The sequence below is a fragment of the Bison bison genome, unplaced genomic scaffold, assembly GCF_000754665.1.
Source record: "Bison bison bison isolate TAMUID 2011002044 unplaced genomic scaffold, Bison_UMD1.0 scf7180017864383, whole genome shotgun sequence".
Classification (NCBI taxonomy): domain Eukaryota; kingdom Metazoa; phylum Chordata; class Mammalia; order Artiodactyla; family Bovidae; genus Bison; species Bison bison.
The window spans coordinates 9,390,697-9,402,091 of NW_011494955.1; the positions used below are offsets into that span (position 1 = coordinate 9,390,697).

The 11,395-nt window shown below is 40.7% G+C and overlaps 1 long non-coding RNA gene across 2 annotated transcripts; it reads right to left on the reverse strand.

Annotated features, from left to right (window-relative positions):
• Positions 1-842: 842 nt before the first annotated feature.
• On the reverse strand, positions 843-8,941 carry LOC105001634. Of its 2 annotated transcripts, XR_826891.1 has the most exons (4): positions 8,493-8,941; positions 2,912-3,122; positions 2,585-2,713; positions 843-2,007 (listed from the first exon to the last, which is right to left on the reverse strand). It is a non-coding gene; the product is annotated as an uncharacterized LOC105001634 (long non-coding RNA). The 2 variants fall into 2 exon arrangements; XR_826890.1 differs by lacking the exon at positions 2,585-2,713.
• Positions 8,942-11,395: the final 2,454 nt, after the last annotated feature.

Genomic DNA, 11,395 nt, shown 5'->3' on the forward strand with positions numbered 1-11,395 from the left:
AGCTACTCCTGCCTTGGAAGGTCTAGCTGCCAGCAACAGAAACAAACACTGAGACCCCAGTATGGCACTATTATTTGAGGAGATAGAGCAGCGATTTGGTGGCAAGTCAACAATACTGAGCCCTTTCCCTTATAAAGTAACCACTGGTTCATCCTCACTGGGATAAATGCCTACTCTGGGTATGGGTTTGCCTTTTTTGCCTGCAGAGCCTCAGGTGTATCACTATCCAGGAGCTTGCAGAAGACCAGATCCACTGGTATGAGATCCTGCTCTACATAGCATCTAAAAAGGAACCACTTCACATTAAAGGTGATTTGAGTATGAACTCATGACCAAGACATCTATCTACTGTTTGTATCACCTGCTGCGCTATCCAGAAGCTGCCAGCCTGAAGGCATAGTACTGAAGAACTGAGTACTGAAGGCACAGCTGAGGTGCCACCTTACAGGCAGTATTCTGCAAGGACAGAGGGCCAGTATATAATTGAATCAGAGACCTCTGAATGGCACTGCTCCTTCAAATAGGAAGAATACATGGGTCCAGAGGACAGAACAGAAGTGGCCTCACTAAACATCTCAATGAGTCATTGGGTGACTTTGTGCTTCCTGTGACCACAACTCTGGGCTTTGCAGGTTTAGAAGTCTTGGTCCCCAGAAGGAGTGCATTTTTGCTAGGGAACACAAGAGTTCCATTTAACTAAAGGCTATGGTTACTGTTCGGGCACTTTGAACTCTTTGTGTCCAGGCCCCAGCAGGCAAGAAGAGAGTAACTGACCTAAATCAACAGGAAGAAGAGGGGTTGCTTTCATATAACAGGCAGGAAAAATACATGTGGACTGCATGTGAACCATGTGGAAGTTTATTGATACTTAATTGGAACTGTAAGGACATGTGCAGCAATCCCAGCCTGAGAAATGTCTAATTACCACTCAATATACATTTTCATTGAGAGCATTTGGGTCATACTCATGTAAGCCACTAAGACCTGTAGAGTGACAGGTAGAGAGTCATAAATTTTGAATCAGATGATGGAGGAGGAAGAGGAAGATGAGCAGTAGTTACATTCCTGAGACCAACTGAATAACGGAGGTGTACCTTCTCCCAGTAACCTCCTTCTTGTAAGCTCTCGCTCCAGAAGAGAGATCTAGAGAAATTGTAGAGGAGCTGCTCCCAGAACATGGGTGGGGAAGTGGATCAGTGGGGATGCAAGGGGTGTTTCTGGTGGTTGTGGGATGCACTGCTCAGATTTTCCTTCAGGAGAGACTAGAAAGGAAGGAGTGAAGAAATCATGAAGTGTATAAAAATAGGTGCAAATGCTTCGAAAGCTACAGAAATGTTGGGAAATGATACTTATAAAGATGATGATGAAAATGAAGGAAACAGAAAGAAATCTTTTGACAAAATGCCTTTAGTAACAATTAAAAATAACATCAGTTCACCTCCAAAAGTCAAGGTACAAATTAAAAATAACTATGAAAATTCCTTCCAAGCCAGCCTCTTCAGAAGCAGATGCTAGCCAAATACACTAGTAAGACATTTGTTAATGGTGATATGAAGCTTTTCAAACAACAAAATAAATGTGACTCTTTGCCTATAAGTTAGGCAAAAGGTCACAGACCATCAACTAAGATTATTTTTATTTGTGATGCTACAACTGTGAACCCGATGAAGCTGACAATGAACTGGAACCCTCAAAGAGTCTTAACAGGAAACCAGAGGGGTGGATCTGTGATAAGATTATTGATACTGTAGGCCAGATAGTGCCATCTTTGTTAAATTCTGACGCTATTCCTCTTGGGGACAGTAAGCAAAATTTAAAAGATGCCAGCGGAGTTTCCCTAAAGTTCCCACAAGCCTTCTGAGCTCAAAATGTGAAACAAATTTGGGGCAACTTAGAAATGTAAATATTGTTGCAGCCTGGGAAGTGAATTCATCTTATTTTTCATACTGGATCTCAGCTCTCAAGTGTCTCTTGTGTCCCAAGACTTATTCTGTACCACACGTTAACCTGGCAAAAAAAAAAAAAGGGAAAGCATCAAAATATTCACCTTGGCATGTCTCATATGATCTTATTTATATCAACTTGTTTTCTTGTTTACAGGCAAAGGTTTCTAAGTAAAGTGTCATTTTTATTTCCTTTATAGAGACAGTGAGATACAGAGGGAGAGAAACTGCTGTGAATGTTATAGTTATCTGGCAGTCTTCTAGTGCTATACCTTGGGAATTCACCACAGCATTTATGTTGTAGCCTCCTCCTCCCTGAACTGCTCCCCATCAAGACTGAGCACAGCTCTGGTGTTAGAGCCAAGCCACGCCCACCCAAATGGGGAGCCCTTCAAATGGTCAGTCTTTGTTTGGAGGCTCCTCATTGGTCTAGCCAAGACTTTCCAGAGCTGAATGGCAGCCCTTTCTTGTTTCATGGGTAGCAGAACTGCATCAGTCTGAGGGCACTCCTGGCCTCCTGCCTCCTCTTTGTTTTCTTAATAGCTATTTTCCCCAATGAATCTCTTGATGTCTACTTTTCCATGGACCTGAACTGACAAAAGTCACGTGTATTGTAGGATGTTTAGCATCCCTGGCCTTACCCACAAATGCTGGTGGCACTGTCCCCATTTTGAGGTAACTAATGACACCTTCACAGATTGCCAGAATGCTTCTACTGAGAACCACTCGAGAACATAGTCATCAAGATCACAAAAGTTGAGCTCGAAGAACTGTTTAGGTAAAACAATTATGAAACAGAAAAGTTTAATGATTTCCTCTGTTCCTTTTCTCCCTCTCCTACAGTGCCTTCACCTTCTTTTAATTTTTGAATTTCTCAATTGAAACTGATAAACTTGAATAGTGGGGTTTTAAAGACCAAAGAGGCTGTACAGCCACAGAATTTAGAAATAAGTTTAGGAAATGATCACCTTCTGAAACTGAAGCTAAAGAGAAAGATCAGTTATGATAGATGAAATTAGCTCCTGTGTAAGTAATCTGCTCTTGGAATTGGCTTCAAAAGTATTGCTTTTGTGATTATAATGCTTTCCAAGTTTCCATCAAGTCATAAGGATATCGTCTCAGGAAGACATTCTTGAAATGTGGAGGGACTGTGGAATAGTCAGTAGTAGGTAGCACCATCTGAAAAAGATCCACGAATTTTAGTGTAGTTGACAAGTCTGTAGCAGAGATCATTTTCACTTTTAATTCAATAAATATTCATCTAATTGTTTATCGCCTACTATGCCCCAAGTATTATATATTAAGCACAGAACATACAATAGTAAACAGAACATGATTTTTTTTGTTTTTGTTTGTTTGCAAAGTTGCTACAGTCATGTCTGACTCTTTTCAACCCTGTGTACCATAGTTCGTCAAGCTCCTCTGTCCATGGGATTCTCCAGGAAAGAATACTTGAGTGGGTTGCCATGCTCTTCTCCAGGGAACCTTCCCCACCCAGGGATTGAAACCGGATCTCTTACATCTCCTGCATCGGCAGGCGGGTTCTCTACCACTAGCACCACCTGGAAAGCCCCATGGTCCTTCCCCTCAAAGAACTTATTATCTGGAGAATGCATTCTCAATGGGCAAAAAACCTTCCATATTACAGTGGTTTGTGGCCCTCCAGTACATAAACAGATATACAGGATATCTGTGGTTTAAGATCTCATAGGGGATGGGAGTATTAGTGTAAAAATGCCTAAAATGGCTTCAATAGGTCAATCATGAAACTAAGGTTAACCTGATGTAAAGGAGGAAAAAGAGAAAAAAATGAATAAGATGAAAGAAAACAAGAAGGAAAAGTAGCATGATGAAAGAGAAATAGGAAAGAAGAGATGAGAAAATAAGGTATGTGAAATTTTAAGAATACAAAAATAGTTCTGTCTGCCACTGAGCCATATGACATACAACTTCTTTTCATTGACATTCTGAAATACAAGCTTATTCCTCTACGTTATTTCTGGCTTTGGCAACAAAGCATTAAATGTGAAAAGCAATACTGGAATGCCTGCTTTTCATCAAAAGAATTCCCATATCCTAAATCACTCATTCTTAATCAAATATTCCACATGTCCTCACTTCTCTCATTTAAAATGTAAACTTATAAAACTATTTTCTATTAGGTTCCTAAGGACCCTGTTATTCCACTTATGTACATGTAATGTGAACTTTGTTAGCTCCATGATTATCAAAGCCTTCATTATTATAGCCATTCTTTCTTTATCTGCCATAGTAAACAAAGACATTGGTTGTCATTTGATAGCTTATCAAGCTTTTTTATAGTTTGGATTTACCCCTCTGGACCGTATCCTTTTCTTTATTCTGAATATAGGTGCACCAAACAACTTTATGATTATTAGTTATATTTTTTGGATATCTTGATATAAGGAAGAAAGCAACCTTGCTAGCAGACATTGGTATTTCAGCTAACAGAATCATCTTTATTAGCACTTTAAAATATTTATGTGTATTTTATTGTGATATAATTAACATGGACTTCCCAGGTGGCTCAGTTGTAAAGAATCCACTGCCAAGCAGGAGACATAGGTTTGATCCTTGAATATTGAAGATCCCCTGGAGAAGGAATGGCAACCCACTCCAATAGTCTTGCCTGGAAAATCCCATGGACAGAGGCGCCTGGTGAGCTACAGTCTATGATGTTGGAAAGATTTGGACACAACTGATCACGTACATGCGTGCAGCATTCCATTATCTGGATGTACCAGTTTATCAGTTCACCTGTTGAAGGATATCTTGATTGCTTCCAAATGTTAGCAATTATGAATAAAGCTGCTAAAACATATGTGTGCAGGTTTTAATGTGAACATAAGTTTCCCATTCTTTTGGATAAATACCAGGAAGTGCAATTGCTGGATCATATGGTAAGAGTTTGTTTTCTAAGAAACCGCCAAACTGTCCTCCAGTCTACCATTTTGCATTCCCATCAGCAATGAATGAGTTTCTGTTGTTCCACATCCTTGCCAACATTTGGTGTTAACAGAATTCTGAATTTTGGCCATTCTAATAGGTCTGTAGAAGTATTTCATTGTTCTAGTTTGCATTTCATGATGATTTATGATGTGGAACATCTTTTCATATACTTATTTGCCATCTGTTTATCTTCTTTGTTGAAGTGTCTGTTAAGGTTTTTGGCTGATTTTAAAATCAGATTATTTTCTTATTATCAAATTTTAAATGTTCTTTGTATATTTTGGATAATAGTCCTTTATCAGGTGCATCTTTTGTGAATGTTTTCTCCAGTCTGTGGCTTGTTTTCTTATTTTCTTGACATTGTCTTTTGCAGAGCATAGTTTTTCATTTTAATGAAGTCCAACTTATCAATTATCTCTTTCATGGATGATGTCTGGTGTTTTATCTGAAAAGGCATCACCAGTTACAAAATAAATGAATCATGGGGATGAAATGCATAGTATGGGGAATATACTCCAGAATATTGTACAGTGACAGATGGTAACTAGATTTATTATGGTGATCATTTTGTAATGTATAAAATACGGAATCACTATGTTGTACATCTAGAACTAACACAAGTGTTGTAGGTTAATTATACTTAAAAATAAATATGAAAATAAAAACTTAAAAAGACATCACTATACCCAAAGTTATCTAGGTTTTCTCCTATGTCATCTTTTAGGAGTTTTATAGTTTTGTGTTTTACATTTAGGTCTGTGATTCAAGTTAATTTTTGTTAAGGGTATAAGGTTTGTGTCCAGAATCATATTTTTGCATGTGGATGTCCAGTTGTTCTAGCAGCATTTGTTTAAGTGACTATGTGCTCCATTGTGTTGCTTTTGCTTATTTGTCAAACATTGATTAAGTTTATGGGTGTCTGTTTCTGGGCTGCCTATTCTGTTGCCTATTGATCTATTTGTCTATTATTTTACTAATACCACAGCATCTCGATTACTGTAGCTTTAGTCCTTCAACTTTGTTCTCAGACATTTCATTTTGGTTTGATAACTGTATGTATACTTGTGTAACTGCAGCAAAATATAGATCCTTTGTGTTACTCCTGAAAGTTCTTTTGTATCTGCCTTGCCATTGTCCTCTGCAGCCAACTTCTGATGCCAGATTAGCATTGTCTTTCTTGGATTTCACATAAATAGAACCATACAGCATGCACTCTACTGTGCCTGGCTTCTTCTTTAAGATATCTGTGAGATTTATCCATGTTGTTAGGCATACTGGCAATTCGTTTTTATGGGTGTGTTGTAGTCTATTGTATGGGGCTTCCCAGGTGATGCTAGTGGTAAAGAATCTGCCTGCCAATGCAGGAGACATGAGACATGGGTTCAGAAAATGGCAACCCACTCCAGTATTCTTGCCTGGAGAGTCCCATGGGCAGAGGAGCCTGGTGGGCTACAGTCCATAGGGTCTCAGGGTCAAAGACATGACTGAAGCAACTTTGCATGCAAGCACATACATTCAATTGTATAAATATATGATTTGCTTATCTATGCTCCTGTTGATGTACATTTGGGTTGTTTCTAGTTTTTAGTTACTATGAATTAGGTTGCTTTAAACTTTGTTTTTTTGTGAACATGTATTTTCATTTCTCTTTGATAACTATCTAAAACTGATACTGCTGGGTCATGAATAGGTTAGATGAATATTTAACTATAAACAAACTGCCAAGAAGTTTTTTGAAGTGTTTTTACTATTATGCACTCATACCAGCAATGTATGAATTCTAGCTGGTTCAAATTCTAATATTTGTGTTATTATTAGACTTTGAGTTTAGTGCACGTAATGGAATCTCATGGAAAAAATGGAAAAAAATCATGGTTTTAATTTGCATTTCCCTAATGATGCTAAACTGTACTCTGCTTTTTAGAGGTAAAAAGAAACTTATGTGCTATGGACAGATTTTCATATAGATTTACATCATCATTTTTAGCAGCTCAGGGGTTTTTCACTGTATGTAGGTACCATCATATATTTAACTACTGTCCTGGTGATGGTACTTACACTGTTTCTGCTGCTGCTGCTGCTGCTAAGTCGCTTCAGTTGTGTCCGACTCTGTGCGACGGCCTCATGGACTGCAGCCTACCAGGCTCCTCCATCCATGGGATTTTCCAGGCAAGAGTACTGGAGTGGGGTGCCATTGCCTTCTCCCTACACTGTTTCTAGAAGCACATATTATAAAAAGGGAGTGAGGAACATCCTTGTAAATGTTTTATTTTCTTTAGCGTGCATGACTAGAAAATGGGATTGCTGGGGCAACGGCTAATGCTTATGTTAAATTTTGATAAATATTGGTGTGCCAATTTCAATTTCACACCAGTAATGCATGACAGTAATTACATCCCCACTGCACTGTGTACACTGACAAAAAGGATGTTTGCAACTTGAACATCTTTTCATCTGTTAGATGTTTGTTTTTCTTGATTTAAGAAAGTCCTATTGATATCCTTTGCCAATGTTATTGTGTTGTTTTAAAATTGATATTCTATGACATTTTTGTGTATTAGGAATCTTTTTCCTTCTTTTTTCACATGATACACATTGATTTTCCATTGGTTATTATTTGTGTGTAGATTACAATCTTTATATGGTTAATTTTTATCATTTTTTTCTTTTATGGTTTCTAGTTCTTGCTTCATACTTAGAAAAGGCCTTTCTCAGGATTATTTTAGTTTCCTCAGTTTTCTTGTAGTATTTTTATGGTTTCATTCTTTACATTTAAATTCTTGATTCATCTGGTATTTAACAAATATAATAGTTGAATAGCCTTTCCCCAATGTTTAGTCGTTCCTCAGATAATCTTTTTCCCACTGACCAATGATTTGTAACATACAGTTTATTGATTCCACTGAGACTTCTGGAGTCAGACTGACTGACTTCATCAGTCACCAGTAAAGGCTCTGGGTAATGTTGTAAAATCAAGATAATAATAATTGCATCTATCTTACAGCGAGTGAAATAAGATAATCTGAAAAGGGACTCCAGTAGTTGACATGTAATTGCTCAGAGGATGTGAACTACTATTATTGATGTGTACACAGCAGTTCATTTATGGATTCTGTATTTGGTTCCCTATCTCCCACATCTATGTGATCCATTAACATCCATTACCCATCTCTCAGTCCCATCTAATGACTCCTCTTTCCTCATTTTCACAAAAAAGGTCCTAATTTCAGTTGCCTTTCTAATCATAACTAGAGCTCGAAAATGTTAACCTTGGGGAGGGGAGGGGATAAGCTGTGTTACACAGGGTCGTGACAATTAAAACCCAAGCTCGGCGGCATTGGAAGGGGAAGGCAGGCTGCCCATTCCTCCTACCTCCTGTTCTGAAAGGCTGAAGTCCTACCTTATTTCAGCCCTTGGCCTATAACTGACATTCTCAAAACCTAGAATTTGTCTTCCAACTCTAGTTTACCACCTAGAGACAAACCGTTCACAACGTTACCCCTGAACTTGAGCTGGTGACACGTTTTGAGATCTGGAGCGGGCGGCGAGGGGGACCGGCGCCTCGGCCCCGGTTCTGACCTGGCCGTTTCCTCCGGGCAGGCCGCGCCGGCTCCGCACTCGTGGGCGGAGGCCCCACGGCCGACGTAAGGCAGCGACTTCGAGACTCTAATCAGCACGGTTGGGCACGAAGGCAGGCGGCGGTGGCGCCAGGACCACCACCGGAGTCCTCAGACAGGAAAAAAGGGTGCGAAGAGCGGGGCCGAGCGCACAATCGGGAAGCTGGAGGAAAGCCCCGGAGCAGCTGCGTGGGGAGGAGGCGAGGGAGCGCGGCTTCCCGCTCTACTGCGCGCTTCACTCTGGCTCCCTGAAGCAAGTGCCGGCCCGGACTGTGCTTTCCTTTCGCCTCTGGGGATCTTGGCGACCCCCAGAGGCCTCTCGGGGTGCCGCCCGAGCCTGGCGTTCCCGCGGTTCTCGGCCGCAACTCCCGCCTCGTGCCGCTCGTCCCTCCCTCTAACGGCCTCCGGCCGCGGCCGGCGTCCGCGGCGAGGGTGACGTCGGCGTCTTGGGTCCCGGTACCGAGTGCGCTCCGTGGGGTTTGCGGGGCGGCGGGCCCGGGGTGCCTTCCTGGCCCGACTTCGGCGCCGGCCCCGCACCCCTGAGAACGCCGGTCCGCCGAGGAGGAGCGGGGCTTTTTTCCATCGCCGCCCTCTCTGCCTTTGGAGCTCTCCCGGGGTACCCCACATTTCCCTAGGGTTGGGAGCCCGAGGGGCGCGCTCGGCTGTCCGGCTCCTGCTCTTCAGCCTGTGCCACGAGCGGCAGCCGAGACCTCGTCAGACGTGACGGCCTGGGCCGGCAACCCGCGTGCGGGACCGCCTCCCGTAGCCCCAATGCCCGGGCGGGAAGAGAGCCGTGAGAGTGTCCGCCTGGCGAGTGCGGCCAGAACACGGTCACTGTTTGCTGTGTTGCAAGGACCGTGTGTGAGTCTGGTAGGTAACGCTTCTTGTCCGTGGCTTGGAATACTCATGGCTTTTTTCTTCACAACTTGCCTTTGAGTTCTTCTTTTGTTATTTTTCTCGTGGAGCAGTTGGAGAGGGTGTTAGAAAAGTAAGCTGGGAGAATGCTCTGTAGCCGATTGACTGCACGTCAAACTCTTTATGGGGCTTTTTGATGCACTCCGGCGTGGTGCTTGTGTAGCCCGTTTGAAACCTGACTAAACGTGGGATACATCTAGTTTCGCTTGCGAAAAAAAATTATGCTGCCGTTTTCGTTGACCCTGAAGACAATTCTAGCAGTGATGTTGGCTGTCGTTAGAGATAACGTTAGAATATGTGAGTGCTGGGCTTTAATGGACATTTTGATATGCCCTTAATGTCCAAATTTTGACCAAAATAAACGGGCACTTGGCTTTTAAAATGCCCCAAGTATTTTAAAAATTTAAAAGCCTTTGGTCACAAAAGTTGTAATGATGAAACTGTCTCAGTAAAATGTTGAAGATGTCTAGGATAACAAGAAACTTGTTCATAGTTTCTCATATATAGTATATAGTTCATACTGTGTTCAGACTATGAGCATAAAATACTTGAGTAGATCTAAAACTGAGTAGGTTGTTAAAGCATTGCTTCTGTTACCAAGCAACATCTCTTGTAAACAAGTCTAATACTCAACTAGAATATAATTAAATGTGTGTATCCTACAATTATCTGGATTCAGAATTTTCTAAATTCAGGGGTTCAGTCTGTAGGTGGTTGCAGTTCATATTCACCTTTTGTATTGAGCTGCGATTTCAAACTCACTTTGTTTAGAATTATTAGATTGCTTTAGATTTCAGAGTTGTGTAGAACTCTCCAGAGAGTTAAAAATGAATTTGAGTTACACCTTTTGGTTTTTTCGGGCATAGGAAGTCAGATGTTCCCCTTTGAGTATTTTCTAACCAGGTGAAGTGTGGTTATATTTAGAAATTTTATAAAGTAGTAGAGTAATACCAATTTAGGGTAACAGCACTGGGAGATTGAAACACTTACTGCCCACAGGTGGTTTTTAGACCTTGGTTTAGCCAATAATCTCACTGTTCTCCACTCGTTGAACCCTTAATGATATAATTTGTTTGGCAAGTAAGGTGTACCTGGGAGATACTGTGGATTTGGTTCCAGACCACTGCAGTAAAGCGAGTCACATAAATTTTTTGTTTTTATTTTTCAGTGCATATAAAAGTTGTGTTTACACTATACTGTAGTCTGTTAAGGGTGCAGTGTGCATTATGTCTAAAAATATACATATCTTAATTAAAAAAATAATTGCTAAAAAGTGTTGACCATTGTCTCACAGTGCGGAGTTGCCACAAACCTACAATATGTAAAAATATTGCACTGTTTGTGAGGTGCAATACCATGAAGCGCAATAAAATGAATTATGCTGGTAGGTAGTTTTTAGACCACTTTTGGGGTGGTATTGAATGCAGTAACCCGTCAAGTATGGGAAAAAGGTGGGAACACCTGAGACACTGTGAGAATGACTGACTTCTTTGAAGTCGGACTATTAGTGATGGGAGTTGGAACTTAAAGTTTTGTAATTTCCATCATGCCCTGACTATTTCAAAAATCTGTAGACTTTGTTTTAGTCCTTTCCCTCTTTCCTTTCCTGTATACTGATGTTGAAGTAATGAAATTGTTAAGAGTTGGGCAAGACAAGCAAAGGAGAAAAATCCAGAATGACTCATACATGTTGGTGTGATAAAATCCTTAGTAATCAGAAGTTAGCATTTTGTCATGGGAAGTTATAATTTAAGAAGCCTAGAAGAATGAAATCTTAACAGATAAGTGAATGGTCCAAGTTCTTTGTATGTATGGTGTTTTCTAGGTGCTGTCTCTGCCTAAAGTAAATGAGTTTTATTTTAACTTTGTCATATGTAATGTATTAGGCTCAGCAAGTAATTTTCTTAAGTTGTCTAACCTGTGTAAAAATGTTCAGAAGTACTCTTTTCT